The following is a 19,989-nucleotide window of genomic DNA, read 5'->3' as shown; positions in this document are numbered from 1 at the left end:
ACAGGCTGCTAGGTGGACAATCGATACAGCCGACTGGGAGAAATTCCGAACTCTCACCACGATCGTATGGAATGACATGTCCTCTTTAGGAATTGACGCTGCTGTGCAGTATTTTAGAGCCTTGATTATAGATGCCGCATCTAAATGCGTATCTGAAGTAAGTGGTTTCGCATGCAAACGGCGCGTCCCGTGGTGGAACGACGAATGTAGGACCGCCCGTAATAAACAAAACAAAGCGTGGGGGTTGCTTCGCGCCTCTCCCACTGCGGAGAATCTTATTAACTTTAAAAAATCCAAATCCGAAGGCAGGAGAACGCGCCGACAGGCCAGAAGAGAGAGTTGGCAGAAGTTTTTATCGGGTATCAACTCTTATACAGAGGAGGGGAAAGTCTGGAGCAGGGTTAACCGGATAAAAGGACGACAAACCTATTCACTCCCCCTAGTAAACACTCAAGGTGATACCCTGCTTGAACAAGCAGACTCACTTGGGGAGCACTTTCCGAGCGTGTCAACTTCCAACAATTATTCAAAACCCTTTCTCAAATATAAACAACTAGAAGAGTGCAAGCCACTCATAAGAAAGTATCGGCAGAATGAACCGTTCAACCGCCCCTTTAGTATTGCGGAGTTGAGAGCTGCCTTGAGTGCATGCAAGAGCTCTGCACCGGGATCTGACAGAATCATGTACGAAATGCTGAAAAACTTACACAATGACACGCAAGTTACACTACTTAAACTTTTCAACACTATCTGGGACGCAGGGTACCTTCCGACCACGTGGAAAGAAGCCATTGTGGTCCCTGTTTTAAAACAAAGCAAAGATCCTTCCTCAGTGGCAAGCTACCGCCCGATAGCCCTCACAAGTTGCATGTGTAAGGTATTTGAAAAAATGATAAATCGGCGACTCATCCATTTCCTTGAACAGAACAAAATCCTCGATCCCTATCAGTGTGGTTTCCGAGAAGGGCGCTCCACAACCGATCATCTTGCATTTATACATAAACAGTTCTTCTTATCGATATTTCTCGATATGGAAAATGCGTATGACACAGCGTGGTGATACGGGATGTTGCGAGACTTATCGGAAATGGGCATTCACGGTAACATGCTCAACGTAATAAAAAGCTACTTATCCAATCGTACCTTCCGGGTGAAAGTCGGCAATGTGCTGTCACGTCCTTTTACACAAGAAACTGGTGTACCCCAGGGAGGCGTGCTCAGTTGCACACTTTTTATTGTTAAGATCACAACGCTTCGTGCTTCCTTACCACCGGCCATTTTGTATTCCGTCTATGTGGACGACATTCAAATAGGCTTCAAATCCTGTAACCTCGCAGTATGCGAGAGACAGGTACAGCATGGTTTGAACAAGGTGTCAGAGTGGGCAGAGAAAAATGGTTTTAAAATCAACCCTCAAAAGAGTTCTTGTGCGCTGTTTACAAGGAAGAGAGGCCTGGTTCCGGATCCTTGCTTAGAAATGTGTGGACAACAGGTACCTGTAAAGAAAGAGCACAAATTTCTAGGTGTTATACTCGACAATAGACTCACTTTCGACCCACCCATTAAACATCTTAAAGAAAAATGACTGAAAACAATGAGCCTAATGAAACTTCTATCCCAGACTACGTGGGGTAGTGACAGGAAGTGCTTAATAAATCTCTATAAGAGTCTGATTCGGTCACGACTAGATTACGGTGCCGTGGTATGCAACTCTGCCGCCCCGAGCGCGCTAAAGATGTTAGACCCTGTTCACCACCTAGGTATCCGCTTGGCCACGGGCGCTTTCAGAACAAGCCCAATTGCAAGCCTATATGCCGAATCTAATGAGTGGTCACTCCGCTTGCAGAGATCGTACATCAGCTTTACATATTTCCTTAAAGTATATATACGATCTAATCTTGAACATCCATCTTTTAGCATCGTTACCGATATGACGTGCGCTACACTTTTCAGCAATCGTCCCTCCATAAGACAGCCTTTCTCGCTGCGTGTGAAGGAGCTTAGGAATGAAATGCATGTCCCACTCCTCGAGCATCGCTTGATCCACCTAACCAAGCTCTTACCTCCTAGGGAGTGGCAGCTGATACAATGTGACATATCCTTTATAAATGTTACAAAGCACGCTCTTGAGGCAGAAATCCGGATGCATTTCCTAGAAGTTCAGCACAAGCACTCCGGCGCAGAGTTCTACACAGACGCTTCGAAGACAAACGCCGGGGTATCCTATGCACCCGTCGGCCCATCGTTTTCGGAATCCGATGCACTGCATCCGGAAACAAGTATCTTTACGGCCGAGGCCTACGCATTACTCTCTGCTGTGAAGCATATAAGAAAATCAAAACTTCCAAAAGCAGCGATCTATACTGACTCCCTAAGCGTCGTGAAAGCCTTAATGTCACTCAGCAAACATAAAAATCCCGTGTTTAATGAACTATATTCGGTCTTGTGCAAAGCGTACTCATCTAACCAGAATATCATAATATGCTGGCTCCCTGGTCATAGGGGAACCGAAGGTAACGTTCTGGCGGACGAGATGGCCACGTCAATCCCATTGCCAGCTGTTCACCCTACCGCTGCGGTGCCTGTCACAGATCTGAGGCCTTTCTTGCGAAGGAGATTGCGAGACCACTGGCAACGCATGTGGGACGCGGAAACGGATAATAAGCTCCACCTGATAAAACCACAGTTAGGATTCTGGTCGTCTACTACAAAATCGCGCCGAACAGATGTCCTATTCTGTCGTCTCAGAATAGGACACACGTTTGGCACCCATAATTTTCTACTCACCGGAAGTGAGCCTCCAACCTGTGGTAGATGCGGGGAGAGGCTGACCGTACTCCACGTCCTCCTGGAGTGTCGGGAAGCCGAATCTGAGAGAAAGAGACATTTTTCATTAGCATACCGACAGCACATTCCTCTTCATCCTGCAATGCTTCTTGGTCCAGAACCGCTTTTTAATACAGACACAGTGCTAGGTTTTCTTAGAGATGTGGTCTTACACGCTATTAGTCCCATTAATTCGTAGCGCCTCCTCTCTCGAGAGGATGCCACTGCGATAATTGTTTTGCTTAGCACATGCCTCCAGGCCCTTGTATTTCAAGGGCTCTAAGGAGGCAGTAGTGCTCTGGCATTTCTCATAATCTGATATATTTTACCTATCGTATCATTCTTTTTATATGCATCTAAATGTTCATAGTAGAAGTCATACGTCATCGCCATAATTTTATCATACAGAGTTTACGCACTTTAGAGCGTATATTTTAAGGCCTCTTTACAGCCACCTCACGCGAACTTCATAGTAATCATAATTACACTGCAAACTCATTAGCACAGACATGGCGCTCTTTGGCCATACCTGGTTCTTGTGCCACAAAACCCCATACATCATCATCATCTCTGCACTACAGTTGCTTTGCTCTAGCATGAAGTCATTTTAATGCATGCACGCTTACATGCGCACGCTACACCCAAGTGTAACACCTCCAGAATTAAAACTGGGCAGCAATGAAGTCGCAACCTTTAACCCTTGATCCCGAGCTGTACTAGCGACTGGAGGCAGTACCAACGCCGGGAATGACGAGTCGCACTTTTTCTGCCCGATGTTATGCTTCTCTTTTTGTCAAAGATGAGTTACAGTAGGCATTGAGGGAAAGCTGCCCTCAAGAGCAGCTTTTACTTATGTGTTATTTCTAACAAGTGACCAATGAAGGAATATATTTTTAGAATGAGAATGACACCGAAAAAATGAGTACATAAAAAGGTTTGGAAAACTTGGGACATTTTTCTGGAATTAGCTTTGGGGGTTAACGGGTAAAGGGGCAATCGAGAAACTAGAACAAGTTTTGACATGTTTGCTACCAGCGAAAGCTAGAAAATATGTTGGCATTCTGTAGTTTTGCCCAACAATGCAAAAGGGATTCTTAATAAAGAAAGAAATGAATGGAAAGTTATCATGAAGTATAATTCGTGAATGTAATGCAGAATCACTCAACTTGTGTTACTACATAATCTCCACTCGATTAACCTGCACTTTCTGAACTAGTTCAGGAGGTGCTGCATTTCACTACTCGTTCCACCAGTTCAACATGGCAGCAACTGCACGTTGTGATTTGTTTTACTTAGTGCAACCTTTTGTACAGGGCGAGTTCACAGCATTCCCTGCACTTGGTCGAAAGGCAGTGCATGTTTACACAGCAGGTGTGGTGCCGCTTCTGCACGAGCGAGGTGCAGAAATCATAGAGTTTCATACAATTATTACTAGAGGGAACTCTGACGCTAGTGTCTACAGGAGATGAAACAAGAATGGTTGCAGCAGCATGGGAATTACGGGAAGTACATGGATTTGCCTAAACTTCGTCAGTTTGGCTAAAAACGGCTTTGTGACTTTGTTAACTAGCCATTTTCAACAATATATTGTGTAATAGATAAATAAACATCATTAAAATCGTCCGACGACAGGATTCTAACACAGCAACTCTAGAACAGAAGTCTGATATTGAAACCATTAAGCCACAGAGGCATGTAACGACAAGCGAGTGCAACGCCCTGATGAATTTATCGCGTGCATACCAGTGCCTTGAGACGCATGGCGCATTTCGATTTGGTCACCTAGACAAGCTCAATCATTGCAATTAATAGCAATTATGCGTGTTGGCGGCGCCTTCTGCACTTCGAAGAGTATAGACTGTGCTGAAATTTACGACAATAAGATTTATATAGGGTATAATATACAAAGCCACAAGAACGTCTGAATTCACAAGCACGAAGATCAGACAAATCCATGTGCTTCCCATGATTCCCATGGTGGTGCGACTGCAGCGCCAGAGTTCCCTCTAGTAATTACTGTAAGAAACTCTATGGCAGAAATAACCGAAGTGCCTGGCATTTTGTTCTAGAGTAATAAACTAACTTTTGCTGTCCCATAAATCTTACTGCTCATTAATTCTAAGTTTTAGTACAGTCACATGTCTAGTAGGCAATTGTGGTATTTTGCATAAACATTGAAAAGCCAACTGTGTTAAAAGTTCACTCTGGTAAATTGGTTATGATCGAGTAGCATAGACTACTGAAGCAATCTCAGCAATCTCTGGAAGGCTAGTGAAGTAATTTTCTTATTAGCAGCCTTTAAACAGCATTCGAGCATATGACATATGCACCTCAGATATTTCCTTGACTCAGCAAGAAGCAATGCTTCATGTTCCACGAGGCTACTTCAATCAACGCAGTATTGGTGCTCTCTAAAAACAATGCCAATGCAGATGATCCAAATATTTTTTCGGGGCAACAGTTATGCCTGAAATCATGTTAGATTACAGTTTTTTTAAACACATCATCAGACCATGTTAGAAGTGGTTCCTAATATTTTCCTATTTATTAGACTAGTCATATCTCTGTGCACAAAGGCTACTAATTAGGTCCCATGCTATATCATCATCTTAACAAAAACTTCACTTAGTAATACACATGCTGTGATAAGATTTCTTTGAGATCACATTGAGATGCTGTACAAGGTGAATTCATTATTTTCAAAATGAAGCTCCTGTTCTTCTAAACAAGAAGAAAGGGAACTGAGGGTCAAAATTTTTCTTAATCACAGCTGGGAGATGCCAGGGAAGGCACGTGGAAACCTATTTGTAATTTTCTATTTAAATGTAGAAATGATAAAGGCAAATGAAAATGGTAAGAAAAACGACCAGCCATGGGTGGAGAAAGAACCTACAACCTTTGCATTAGGCACGCGATGCACTAACCACTGTGCTACCAAGGCAGCATTCAACCGTCCACAATGGCCCCTCAGATTGTCGACGCTCGAACGCGGCCGTAGTACCACAGTGGCTAGTATATCACATGCGTAATGTGAACGTTGTGGGTCTGTTCCCCACCCACAGGTGGATGTCGTTTCATCCACTTTCATTTCCCTTGAAGTTATCATTTCTATACTTCATATAAAGAACTTGGAACATGTACCTGTATGCTTTCTTTGATCTCATTATCTGCTGGCTTCTTGCAGTTCTGTTGCTTCCAACACTTATACATATTCTCATCTGGTAAGTAAACAGCTTTTGCACGAGGCTGGAATGCAATATAAAACATTATTGCAGGGCCGTGTTACGTAGAAAGCCTTACATTGCCCAGGCAAGGTGTATTAATGTAAATATGAAAAAAAAACAATTCCCACTCTAGACAGCAATGCTGTGTAATGCTGTGTGTAACAGGGTTTAAAGAAAACAATTTGTTCAGAAATAAAGCCCCAAACAACGCGAAAATATGAAAACTAGAAGAAAATTTGTGCAGTTGCATGTTAAAAATTTCGCACAGCAACAGACGAAGACATAATGAAGGAAGCGCGAGGATGGTTTATTTTGGAAACACGAGGCAATATACTTGAAAGGTGCATATGAGCTTACATGTGGAGAAATATTGTTTATGCAGCAGCTAAACTACGAACAGGCCTAGAACACACTGATACAAGGTGTCGAGCATGTAAATCTCATCGTGCCCTTAAGTCAAAGAAACATGGCTTTCTCATGATTCGCTACACATGGTCGGCTCACACAACTTAGCCGCTTCTATATATGCCTTGTAAGTACCAGGTGGTCTGTGTGACTTGTGCAAGCTTTAAATATGTACTAGTGCCACGTAGCTGGACAGAACCAAGGTAATGTCGTTTGCCATCGTTTTGAGCAAGTGAAACCAATTTTTGCATTTTTCCTAATTAGGCAATTAGTTATTAACGATTATTTAACTACTCAAATAATATATTCAAAGTAAAAGTGTCAGTGCGAAAATTGTAGAGCGTCCTGAAAATTTCCCAATTCAGCTTTCTATGCTCAATAGGTGCAGTACAATTTTTTTTCAAACTTGAAAGAAGCCTGTGAATACATGCAAGAAGTGCTGTGCAACACTCGTGCACCGGAACACCATTTGGCTCCTTCTTTCATGCTAGGAAAGAACACTTTTTGAGAAGAATATTTTAGAAATTGATTATTTATTATTGACCATGTTTTAGGCAAAATGCATGAAATACTGCGACTGCCACCTCCATTTTCGGCGACATGAATTGACTCCCTTTTGATGTCCAAATCCAGCTATACATGGTGCATGTTTTGAGCTGGTTTTGTAATTTAGGCTGGTTTTGACTAATTGAAGCTTCGCACCCTACTAATGGAGTCTACAGTCTAAAAAGAAATTGGTACATAAACGGTCGCTGTCAGTACTCCATACTCCTTTAACTTAGTGCAAAGTGCTTGTGAGCCAAGAAGTTGGTAGTTCTAAGCAGTATTTCTCATTCTGTCCTGGTGTTATAGCCCAGTTACTATGATGCCATGCTGCTCAGTCATGTTGGTCACAGCTTCAACCTAGGCCATGGCAGCTACCCTCCAATGGGGGTAAAATGCAATAACGCTTATGCACTTAGATTCAGGTGTACATTAAAGAAGGCCAGGTTCCCAAAACTTTAGGTTGTGACTTTGGAATGTAAAAGCCCTTAATTTTAAAATCTAAAGGTGCTTTATTAGGAGCAGGACATCGTCTTGAGCTTTTGCTGCTCTGCCATGGTACCAAGAAGCTCCGAGTAAATAAAAACAATTTCTTAGACAATCTCCATCTCTTGCAAGCATTTACAAACACTTCTCTGCATGCACCTCTCTTGCTGTTATATTTAGTTCCCTGTGCCAAGGTAGGTTAGGATGTTAGAACAAGTTTCAAACCTGTTTTTTTACCGCTTTAAAGTTGTTGGTTATTTTGCATCTCTGTGTGTGCCGAATGCACATTTCAGTGCATCAATTTCCTCAGAAAGTGCACTCTTTATTTATTTGTGCATGCAAAATGGGTTCAGATGAACTGCTTTCTGAAGATCTGTATAACAAGCAAAACTAATTCTATGTAGGCTGAACAAAGAGAAAGGATAGTTTTGTAAATATGTTATATAGTTCTTTAAAAAAGCGGCCGCTGTAAGTATTCTGTTCCAAAGTGAAAATTGCCCCTACCTGGCTCTGCTTCATTTTCCGATGTTGATGATCCATTCGGGGGCACTCAACTGACGGGCTGCACTTTGGTCATGTCCGGTGTGCTGTCACCAGGCTCAAGGTCGATTGACATCCTCACAGTCGAGTCCGAACTCTATAAAAGAAACATCTCATCATTTTACTATCAGTTTTGTCATCCTGTGTGTTTCACACGCGGCCGTCAGTGAAATATTCCGTCACTTGGGTACTAAAAATAATTCAAGCATTTTCTGGCAGAAAACCTGACTACACAATAAATGGAGAACATTAAAGAGCAAATACAGTTGTCACATTAGCTTGATCAAGTACAGCAGAAATGGAAATAAATCAGTGATACTATGTCATTTGGCTTTGAATGCAAGAAATGTAAAAAGAGGAACTTGCAGTCACGCCACTTTGAATTTCCCGCGTTTGCTACACCTCACAAGTTTAGCATCGTCCGGTACTCGGGGATAGTAATCGCTTAAAATTAAGATGATCGAGCGTCGGCATAAATTAACAGGATACTTAACCGGGCAATATTTGCGCATAAAACAACTCACGTAGCGAAGCTACTGTCAAATACCCGACGACGCATCTGCGGGCGGTGCGGTTTGAGCGAACAATTCAAAAAAGAATCCGGGTTTCACTTGTTTCACACCTACTAAGCTAAGATAGAATTTGAGTTTCCTAGTTAACTATACTAGATATTTACGCTCCTAATTAAACGCTGGAAATTTTGTTACGTCACATTGCATACGTATGAAAATGAGAAAATTTCTTTTATTATATTCTGACCTACCACTACCACTCTCGTGCAACAAAAGCATGAAAGTGGTACTCCCGGCACGGAAAACAAACACATACAGCGCTAACGTTAGGCCTCTTGGAGTTAGAACTAAGCACGATCAAGCCAGCTTTCTAGCCTTCATAACGCCATGAACACGACCAAACACCGAGCGAAATAACTGTCTGCTCTCGAAAATTATTACTGCTTCCATTGACATGCCTATCGCAGCCACAAGCAAAAGTCATTGGGATAGCTCTCCACAAGCCGCAGGTTAGACTGACAGCAACATATTACGGTAACGAAAAACAATTTCCACCCTGACTTAGCAGCCGCGGTGTGCGCTAAGTGCCGCAGTTGTCGTTTGCCGCTCGAAATTCACATCATGACGACGGGCACTGCATCTTTCACATCAAATATTGCACGCTTTGCTCCGGAGCTCAATAGGAGGGTGAAACGCATTTGCAGGTACCTGAAATCCACATGCCGGAAACCCGTCGACGCTTCCGAAGCCCGTACGGCCGCTTCACTTGGACGGGGGGCATTTCTATCAAACATTTCACATGCGACATGTCTCACACCGATTATGCGAACACGAGAAAATTACGCAGGCCGCATTGCGACGCCGTGCAGTCGTGCATCCACCAATGAGCTGCGTGCGCGGACTTGCAGAGAACAAAACCAACACCTCCTAAACCATACAAAGCGTTAGGCGCGATAAGACAGACAGACGGACAGACAGACAGACAGACAGACAGACAGACAGACAAAGAACTTTATTAATGGTCCTGAGGAACCGGCGTTAGGGTACCTCCTTTTTCAAGGAGTTCCCGTAGCGGTCGCGGGCCGCACCCACGTCGGGGTCGGAAGGTCGTGGTCCTCCGCCCTGTCGCTGGCCCTCTGGACAGCCCGTAGTTGCTCTGAGAGGTCGTCGCTCTCAAGGGCTGCCTCCCAGTCTGTTAGAGTGGTCAGCGATGAGCTGCGTAACGCAGGGCATTGCCAGAGCATATGCGATAAGGAGCAGTACGCCTCCCCACAGTCTGGACAGTGGGGTTCTACATTAGGCGCGAAGTGACTGAATCGGCCCCTGAAGGGAAATGACCCCGTTTGAAGCATGCGAAACGCCGATGATTGTGGTCTATTAAGTTTAGGGTGTGTTAGCGGAAAGGCCCGCCGAGCAAGTTGATAATGTGTCAAGATTTCATGGAAGGTGAGAAGCGAATCCCTGTACAGTCCTAAGTCGCCTCCCGTGAGTCCACCTGAACCGCCGCGGTGTGTAAGACCTCGCGCACAGTCATGGGCCAACTCATTGGCGTTAACAACCTCAGAGTGCACATTGATTCCCATATGGGCCGGGAACCATTTGATGCTATGAAAACCAGCAGCCCCCTCGCTTCCGAGGATGGCCGCCGCCTCCTTTGAGATCGAGCTAGAGGCGAACGCTCGGGCTGCAGACCTGGAGTCTGTAAAGATATTGGGACCTAGAGGGTCCTTCAGTGCTATAGCTATAGCAACCTGCTCGGCTAGTGTTGAAAAAACCTTCCGCACGGATGCTGAGTTAATGAGTGCCATTGGAGTCAACCGAAACTACGGCATAGTGATCAGAGCACTCGTACTGGGCGGCGTCAACGAAACATGCCAGATTCGGAGTGGCAGCAGCCGCTTTCAACAGGGAACGAGCCCTGGCTACCCGGCGCCCTACATTGTATTGAGGGTGGACGTTACGTGGCATGGGATCTACCTTGAACGTATCTTGGACCATGGGTGATAGGGTCACGTTGCGCTCCCTGATTTCCTGGTGACCGCATCCAACGGATTCGAGGATGCGTCTCCCCGCTCGCGATGATGAGAGTCGTATTATTTGGGCCACTCGTTGGGCCTCGGTCACCTCTGATAGGTTGTTGTGCATGCCTAGTTGCATGAGACGCGCGGTGCTGGTAGTGAGTGGTAAACCCAGCACGCGCTTGATGCTTTTGCGCATGAGGGCGTCGATTTTGGCCTCATCCCGTTTAGACCAGCGCAACGCGGAGGCTACATAGTTAACGTGGCTCATCAGAAACGCGTGGTAGAGTCTGAGTAGATTGCTCTCGCTTAAACCGCCTCTGCGGTTCGAGACCCTGAGGATAAGCCGAACCATATTCTCCGTCATGGAAGTAATGCTGTCTATAGTCTGTGAGTTGCCCCCGCGAGATTCCAGCAAGAGTCCGAGGACCCTGATGATATCCACTCTGTGAATTTGTTGTCCGTCCCTCGTATAGAGGGCTATGGGAACTTGATCTAAGGGTGTGGAGCACCTAACCCCCCGTCGGGAGGGCCTATACAATAGAAGTTCGGACTTGGTTGGTGACAGACTCAGGCCCGTGTCTAGTAGGAAGTGTTCTGTGATGTCGAGCGCCTCTTGGAGCGCACTCTCAACTGCAGCCTCAGACCCTCCCATGCACCACACGGTAATATCATCCGCGTAAAAGGCGTGACCCGTTCCTCTTACTGTGGCCCGTCTGTCCGAGAGGCCCTTCATGGCGATGTTAAACAGTAGGGGAGAGATGACCACCCCTTGCGGGGTGCCTCTCGCTCCCAATGTAAATTCCTTCGATTTGATTTGCCCTATTTTGACAGTGGCCTTGCGATCCCTGAGGAAGGAGCTAACGTACGCATGGAATTGTGGCCCCAGGCCCAGATCCGAGATGGAGTCTAGTACGAACCGGTGCGAGATGTTATCAAAAGCCTTGGACAAGTCTAGAGCAAAGATGCCCCGAGTGTCTCTAGTGTCGACATCAATGATTTGCCTCTTTATAAGTAACATGACGTCCTGTGTGGAGAGTGCCGGCCGAAAGCCGACCATATTGTGAGGGAATAACTCATTATTTTCTATATGCCTAGATATACGGTTGTGAATGACATGTTCGGCCACCTTACCCACGCAGGACGTGGGCGAGATGGGCCGCATGTTCTCCGGCGCAAGAGGTTTGCCTGGTTTCGGGATGAACACCACTGAGGCTGTCTTCCAGGATTCGGGGACTAGGCCCGTTTCCCAAATTTTATTGACCTCCCCGGTGAGCAGCGCAACTGATTGTTCGTCCAAGTTGCGGAGGAGCTTATTGGAGATGCCATCCGGGCCCGGTGCAGAGCGACCGTTGAGCGTTTGGAGCACCTCCCAGATTTCGGATTCCGTGAAGGGGTCGTCGAGCTTCCATATCGCTCCCCCGTGATAACAAGGATAATCCCCGTCACTAGAGTGGCCCAGCGGAAGATACTTTTCGGCCAACTCTTGCAGGAGGACGTGTTCAAATACGCCCGCCGCCTTTTGATCATGAACTATGCGATCAATGGCTATTCTCTGATTGCTTTTCGTTTGCGAATCGTCGAGTAAGTGTTTGAGCAGGTTCCATTTGCCCCCCGTTCTCATCTGCCCATCAACCGAGGAGCACACTTCACTCCATTGTTGTTTGGACAGTTCGATGGAATGAGTTTTTATTGAACGATTGAGCTCCGCAATTTTCTTGCGAAGCCGGCGGTGGAGTCTGTGCGTTCTCCAGCGGCGCAGGATGGAGATTTTGGCTTCTAGGAGGAGGCGCGCGTCCATACGATCTACTTTTAGGTCGGTCTTAACCACCTTGGTCGCAGCTTGTACGTCCTTCTGTAGTCTTGTGAACAGACTATCGAGATTATCGTAGTCGGTCTGGTCCGCCTTCCGTATTTTCCGGAAGGCATCCCAATCCGCCACTTTAAATTCCCTGGTTGGGGCTGTGCTAATCGTTAGGGTAATCTCCACAATGAAGTGGTCGCTGCCCAGGTTCTCTTGCAAATTTTGCCATACTGCTCCGGGGGCGTTCTTGACGAACGCCAGGTGCGGAGTGGTGTCTCGGACTACCGACGTGCCGGTTCGCGTCGGGTATTGAGCATCCGTAATCAATTCCAGTGAGCAGTCAGCAACTGCCTGGACAAGGAGATTGCCCTTGGTGGATTGGCGGGGGTATCCCCAGACATTGTGGGGGGCATCGAAGTCACCCGCTATCACTATGGGTGCCCCCTTGCTCAGGGCCACCGCCTTTGTCATGATCGATGCGAATGCCTGCCGTTGATCCGACGGCGAGCTGTATATGTTTAAAAGGAAGACACTGCTCTTAAGCCAACTGTTAGGGATAATTTCGACCATAATGATTTTCGCCCTAGTTTTGCCAATTGGTAATTTGCGTACTTGAAAGGAGCACTTCCGTGCGACCAAGGTTGCTAAACCCCGCTTTCCTTTCTCCCGTATCGATACAACCCGGCATCCCGAGAAGGTGGGCGCGTCATCGAGAGTTTCTTGTAAAAGAATTACGTGCGGTTTGACCGCCTGTGCCGAAACGAATTGCTGCAGTGGAACTTTGCGCCTTTGGAAACTGGCACAGTTCCACTGCCACAAAACCAACTTATTGGGATTGACCGCCGTGGTGATTGCCTTGGATTGGCCATTCCACCGTCTTGTTGACGGGGACGGCGCTTGCGGGTAAAGGTGCCCGACGGCACTCCCTCGAAAGCTGTCTAGCCGTAGCTAACGCGGCCTGTGCACTTTCCAGGGACGCCATCCTTTTAAGGAGGACAGTCACGCTTTCAGCGAGCTGCTGAATTGCCCGCTGCATGCTTTCTAAGTCTTTGTTATTGGACTCGGTCTCCATAGAGTCAGCGTCCCCCTCTTGGGGCGTGGCCCTACGTTTACCCGAGCGCGCCTGTGGCTCCCCTGAGGGGGGCACCTGTTGCTTCTCGACTTGCGAGGGGTGGTGGTGGTGGTACAAACTTTATTTAGTGAAGGCCAAAAAAAAAAGAGAGGAAATTAAGATGCCGCCGTTCCGTGGGTGGCCTTCAGGCTGCCGGTCGTGGCCACCAGATCATGCCTGGCGGCGACTTCCGCTGCCCAGATCGTTAGCCGTAGCTGGACATCCGGCTTCGAGCTGGCCAAAGCAGCCTGGGGTACGACTTACGGAAAGACTCAAAGTCGGCCCTCATCTGCTGCATTTCTGCTTTGAGTCGAGCGTTCTCTTGCATGAGTTGAGCGACTCTGGGATCAACTTTATGCTCCGGCAATGCTACCTGCGTTACCTTTGAAGCCGGCGTCTTCTGCTTCGACTTGACACGATCGGCCCAGGTTGGCGTTTCCTGGATCCGAACCCGGGAGTTAGAGCGCCCTCGGGAACGAGAGCGCCCTCTGGAGAGGCTGCGTTGTCGACCAGAGGGCGTGACGGAGCGCTCCCTCCTGGGGGTCCCGCCGCGCTGGAGCCACCTGACCCGTGTTCCTTGGCCAGCTGTTGCTGCTGGTGCTTGTTCTTGGCGCGCTTACGGCGCCGTCGGCGTCTGCGTACGACGTATGGGACTTGAAAGCGCTGCTTACACGTTTTGTCCGCCGTAAGATGCGGGCCTCCGCAAAGGGCGCATTTCGGCGAACACTGATGGTCATCGGGTGGTGAGCTTACTCCGCAGCCCCGGCAATCCTCATTGGTGGGGTTGGGGCAGACGTCCGCGCGATGTCCCAAGCCGCCACACGCGTAGCACACCTCGGTTTGGCGTTTGTAGAGCGTGCAGAGCAGAAGGCTGACGCCGCACATGACATAGGCACTTTCATGCCTTCGAAGAGGACAACCGCTGCGGTGGTCTTAATTCGCTTGACTTCCAGAGCCTTCGGGTTACGATGGTTGACGATCATACGCTGGAGTTGGGCCTCGCTGATGTCTGCGTCGACCCCTCGTATGACCCCTTTGCAGGTGTTGTCTGGGGCCGCTATGTATGCGGCCAATTTGTATAGTCCTTCGCTTAGGCGGAGTTGCTGGATTCCTGCATAAGCGGCGGCGTTCTTCCTCTCCGGGGTGGAGACGACGAGAACGTTTTGAGTGAAATTAGGGCAGATTACGTCGCCCTCAGTTTCTGTGGGGGCTAGTGCTGCCGCCGTGGCCAAGGCTTGAGCCAGCTTGATTTGGCTTATCTTATTGACGTCCAGCCCGCCCCTTGGGCGGACAATAATTCGTATGTGCTCCCTAGGTAGTCTGGGGAGCCTCGACGAGGCTGCGAGACGTTGCAACACGCCTTGCGGGGCAGCCGTGCGGCAGCCACCCTTCGAGCCCACGTGGGTTTTCTTGCTCGTTGAAACTGGTGTTTCTTGCCGGGCTTTGTTGTTCTTGCCCAACGCTGTCGTCCAGCCTGGGCTGTTGGCTTCTTCGGAGGAGATTTCCTCTCCTACCACCATTTTTACTTCGGGCATAATGCCCCTCTTCGTCGGGTTAGGCCTAAGCCTACCCGCGCCTAGCGTCGCTGCGGCGTGGTCTACACAAAAAGTTCCACAGCTTCCGCGCAAAGGCCACTCACCGAAGGAAGTCCTCAGAAGAAACCGTGTCGAATGGCGTGCATTTCCGCGGTAGGTGACACAAAAAGCAGACCGAAAATATTTACGAAAGCGGGAGCCGATCTTTCCACGTCTGCACTAGTCGGCGCCTTCTTCTTCTTCCAGTCGCGAGAAGATGGCGGCTCTCGCTGCGGTGAACCAATGTTGCCAACTGTTGGTGCCGACGTTATGCCGGCGGTGGTGGCTTTAGTGGCGTGTGTTGCGGCTGTCTAATTTTTTATTTCTTTTCCCCAAACAGTATGGTTAAGATCAGTTCTTTGTTTACATTTTTTTTACTGTTCACTTGGCATTATTTTTTGTCTTTTTATGCGATTAAGCGGACAATTATGGCCTCCTAGATTCGCATGCGCCAGCTTCGCATGCAAATCTCGGAGGCCATGGGACAAGCAGGGACAGCAGACTCTCAAGTTCAACAAATGGCCACAGAGGGCGAAAAAATCGACCGTGCGCCGCTGCTAACAAAGCGAGCGTAGCAGCATCACTTCGGGATGCTTACGTTAGTTCCAACATTTCCCGGTAGAGGCGTCGTAATAAGCGCAATTTTAACTTACAAACTTTCTCTTAGAATTACCGAAGCATTTTTGTTACATAAAAACAGGGCAAAATGATCATTGCTAATTAGGTATTGTACTCTTTGTTAGTAAGTTTATTGTTTCTTCGTCATTATAAACGCAAATAGCGTTCAGCATCATCGATCTTTCACGTGACCTCTGGCCTGGATTCAAAATTTTTACCGGTTTTTTCGAGTGCACGGTGGCATGGATTCATTCGTTCGTACACTCAGACTGGTTGCTTCTTTGTTTCTAAAACTAGATACGTGCGCTTCGATGTCTCGCGTTATTTAACTTGGCGTGAAGTTACGTGTTTGCAAGCGGACATGTAAGCCCAGAAGTTGGGTTTCGGTCGTGAGCCATTCGGAACACGTCTGCATCGAAACGGGAGCTGGATTTTGCTGCGGCTGACAACGGCAATAACGGTGAGTCGTTTAACACCGCTGCTTGGATCGTTATATAACATCCGTCTCATTACCTTCCAGGCGGGCACAAGTTAACGAACTAGATCCTGCATTACATATGGGCAGTCAGGATCTCAGTTGCTGTTTCCTAAATAAACCCTTACTTGCGAGGCTGTCGTTATACACACACAACCAGGAAAGAAAGAGCGATATCGGAACGCGCGTCTCATTTTTCATCTTATTGTACCGTGGTCGTAGGAGACTAAGCAGCCTTATCAATATACATATTAAGCTTTTCTTTCGATTCCGCCGTCAACTTCTTTCGTCCACAAAACCGAATAATCCTTTGGTAAATTGATGTGAAAGTACAGAATTTAATGTATTAAACAGTTGCAAGCATGGTAATTCACCCATATTTCGTACTTGTTGGTTCCAAATGTTCTTGCTGTTCAGTTTGGTTTACCGTAGGGCATTTATTTTTGCAGTAGTGAAGCGGTTCATCACGTTCGTGCAGAAAAATAATGCACCAGTTCTAATAGCTTCATGACTTTCACGCATTTGCTTGTGGAACCAGCGGTGTGATCTCTTCTAGTGTATAAATGAACGCACAAATGTTCTCATTTGTGATCTTAATAATACTTAAGCTGTTGACATGCATTGTAGTTAGACAGACATCATTTTTATGGATAATAGCTATATTTATTTAACATGCTGCTTAAGCACCCTAGAACACTGTACATTTCCATCTGTTCTGTAGTCGCAAACCATTACAATATATATGTCACAGCTTTTTGCCTTTCATATTACAAAATTTTGCTTTTTAATTTTCCGATTCAGTCAAAATTTCTGTTCCAGACATGCAGTAATGAGGACGGCACCAGTATAAAGCAACACACTCCACGCACTACACAGAGGATGCTGCCTGCTACAACAAGGTCGTTGTGTGGACGTTGGCTACTACTACAAGGTAAACAACACATGGTGCAGAAATAAATATGTTTGATACATGCTGTATTGGCTTGCTGTTTGCAGCAGACATGAACGTTTGTTCATATTTATGGTTCAGTATAATTGGTTCGAACATAAAAGAAAGCGCACATGAGTTTAGCTAATCTTTGCTGTATCTCATGTGTCACCGTTCTGTCCCAACAGAGTCTATGCCAAGCACATCTTGGTCATCACTGGAGCTCCTATCTGCACCAACAGGAAGGCGCTGGTGCCGAATTTGCAAGGCTTTTACACCACGAACAAAGAAGCGCATGCACAAGAATGTGGATGAGATGTCAAGTCTGCAGAGGACTGTGTTAAAACTGAAAAGAGCTTCAGCCGCCATTCCACCAGCACGGACATTTGGCTGAGTCATCCAGGTAACTCAAAAAGGACTTTCTAGAAATTCTTCGTCTTCAGATGCACATGCAGCATCCGACCAAGCACGGACGACGCTGGCCAAGAGATCGAATTCCGTCTGTTTGCCCTTAATTAGTTCCCTAGCCATATCAATTCCGTTTGTGCCAAGTGTAATTTTTCTTCCGTAAATGCAAGCTTTTTCATTGCCCATTTTTGTTAGAGATCATTCTTCCTCATCCAAACATAAAGGTCAACCGATTCTTCGCTGATACTTAATACCAGTCACTGTCTAGTAGCCTAACATATCTGTAGCAGTATCTTCTAGTGTATGTTGTCATGCACAATTCCTCTCCTGAAATAGCTGATGCAGCATCGCCATGTGTCTTGCATTAACCTATTCCATTTTACTTTTGCTGATGTTTTTAGCCTTGAATGCCTGCGGAGCAGAGTGGCTTCTCTCTTGAATGCAAGCTTTCTCATTTTCCATATTCCTAGTCTCGTTGATGATTGCTCTTCTTCCACAATAGCCTGGGTCTTTGCGCAGGCTACACTGAAGTGATTGATTGCAGAATCTGGTTTTGCTGCCCCACTTGGTTGTGATAACTGTGTTACGTTTCTCGCATGTGGGAGCCTCGTCAGCTGCATTGGTAAGCAGTCCCTCGAGGTAAGCATTTGCTCCTGCAGTCCGCAAAGCGACATAGACTCCCTGTATACACACACCGTAACTGGTGCTCCCCGTTCGTTCTTGCCTGCTGCAGCCATGGGCAAATTGTGCTTGTGGCCTACCTCGGCCATGATTTACTCAAAACGGAGACCAGCATATGTGCTTACATGGTTCGAAGTGTATGAAGTTGATAACCGTATGGGTGGAAAGGCCCGCAAAAATGGCTGCCGAAGGTGATGCCCGCGAAGGCGACTTGTCCACATTGAGACAAAGTGGGACACAAAGTGTGAGCCACACATTAGCGGCCCTCGAAAGAAAATAAATGTGCAGGTTGGAAAGGAGTTAACGCTAAAATGCCGGGTAGTCCATGTCGCTGTGTTGGTTGCGGCAGCAGATGCCTGCGTTACCTGATTGCTTCGCAATGGAAGTTGCTCATCTTCAACGGCAACTGTTGGTTCATATAGGTGCGAGGCTCTGTCCAATCTGTCTGTACCGCTGGTTGTCGCACGTTACCAGACCACCACATGCGACAAAAGCAAGCTTTATGCCTGTAAGATGGTTCGTAGCCAATGTATAATGTATTGTTTGAACCTCATGCGGTGACTGATTGCTGTTTGATTTTGCTCTTATGTCGCTTGGTTACGGTTGCAGTGTTATCTTTTTCGAATACTGCTGCCTGGTCGGTTGCACTGGGAAGCAGTCCCTCGAAGTAAGCATTTCCTCCTGCAGTCTGCACAGCGACATAGACTCCCAATTTACACACACCGAGATTTGTGCTCCCCGTTCACCCTTTCCTGCTGCAGCCATGGGCAAATTGTGTCTCTGGCCTTTCTCAGCTGCGATTAAGCCCGAACGGAGACCAGAATACGTGCTTACATGGTGGGACATGCATGAAATTGGGATGGAAAGGCCCGCAAAAGTGGCTGATGAAGGTGATGCCCACGAAAGCGACTTGTCCATATTGAGACAATGTGGGGCACCAAGTGTGAGCCACACATTAGCGGCCTCCGAAAGAAAAGACACATGCAGGTTGGAAAGGAGTGAACGGCTAAAATCCGGGGTAGTCCATGTCGCTGTGCAGGCTATGGCAGCAGATGCCTGCGTCACCCGATTGCTTCGCAATGCAATTTGGGCATTTTTAACGGCGACTGTGGCGGCAAACAGGTGGCACGCTGTCCAATCTGTTTCCGCTGCTGGTTGTCGCTCGTTAACCTGACCACCACGTGCGACGACGACGGTGAGCCGTTTACGAGCTCGCGTCAATGATTCCAGCGTATCTCGACATCCAAATTTTATTTCTGCTATTGCATGGGAATGTACACTGCTTGTCTTCTGCCAATAAAGTCGCACGTTCTGTTCACTAACTTGTGGCTTGTTTGTATGGGCGTCAGTAGAGGTTCTTGGCAATTGGAACGCACCAGCTACGCGGCAGCGAAGGCATGCCGCATAGCCGGCAAGACAAGCACGGCGCGTACCAGCGTACGCTATGGTGGCTAGAAGCGTACGCGACCGGCGAAAAGCGGCCATATTGGATTTTGTTCTAAAAAAAAAGTGTACTTCCGCTTCCGGATTGAGCAACGTCATCTGGCGTCCACCTGAGTAAGTTCCATGCGCTGCCGCTGCTTATTTTCGAACCACTGCGAAAGGTAGAGTTTCCGTTCTCTAAATTGGTTCTTTATTCTATGGGACAACGCGTAAGGATACGGCGTTCTTGGCGTTGCTAACGTTTCATCATCGTTACTTCAACTTAGATAGAGGCGTTGTGTCGCTTTTTCCGGGGGTGGGGAGGGGGCGACCGAGACGGCATCGCTCAAGCGGGGGGCGGGGGAGTAAGTTGGTGTTGGTTGTTATCCCGAAATTCGCGAACCCAGCGATTTT

The sequence above is a fragment of the Dermacentor variabilis genome, chromosome 8 (genome assembly GCF_050947875.1).
Source record: "Dermacentor variabilis isolate Ectoservices chromosome 8, ASM5094787v1, whole genome shotgun sequence".
NCBI classification, from domain to species: Eukaryota; Metazoa; Arthropoda; class Arachnida; order Ixodida; family Ixodidae; genus Dermacentor; species Dermacentor variabilis.
The sequence above is the reverse complement of the archived record's forward strand: the minus strand, read 5'-3'. Positions refer to the sequence as shown.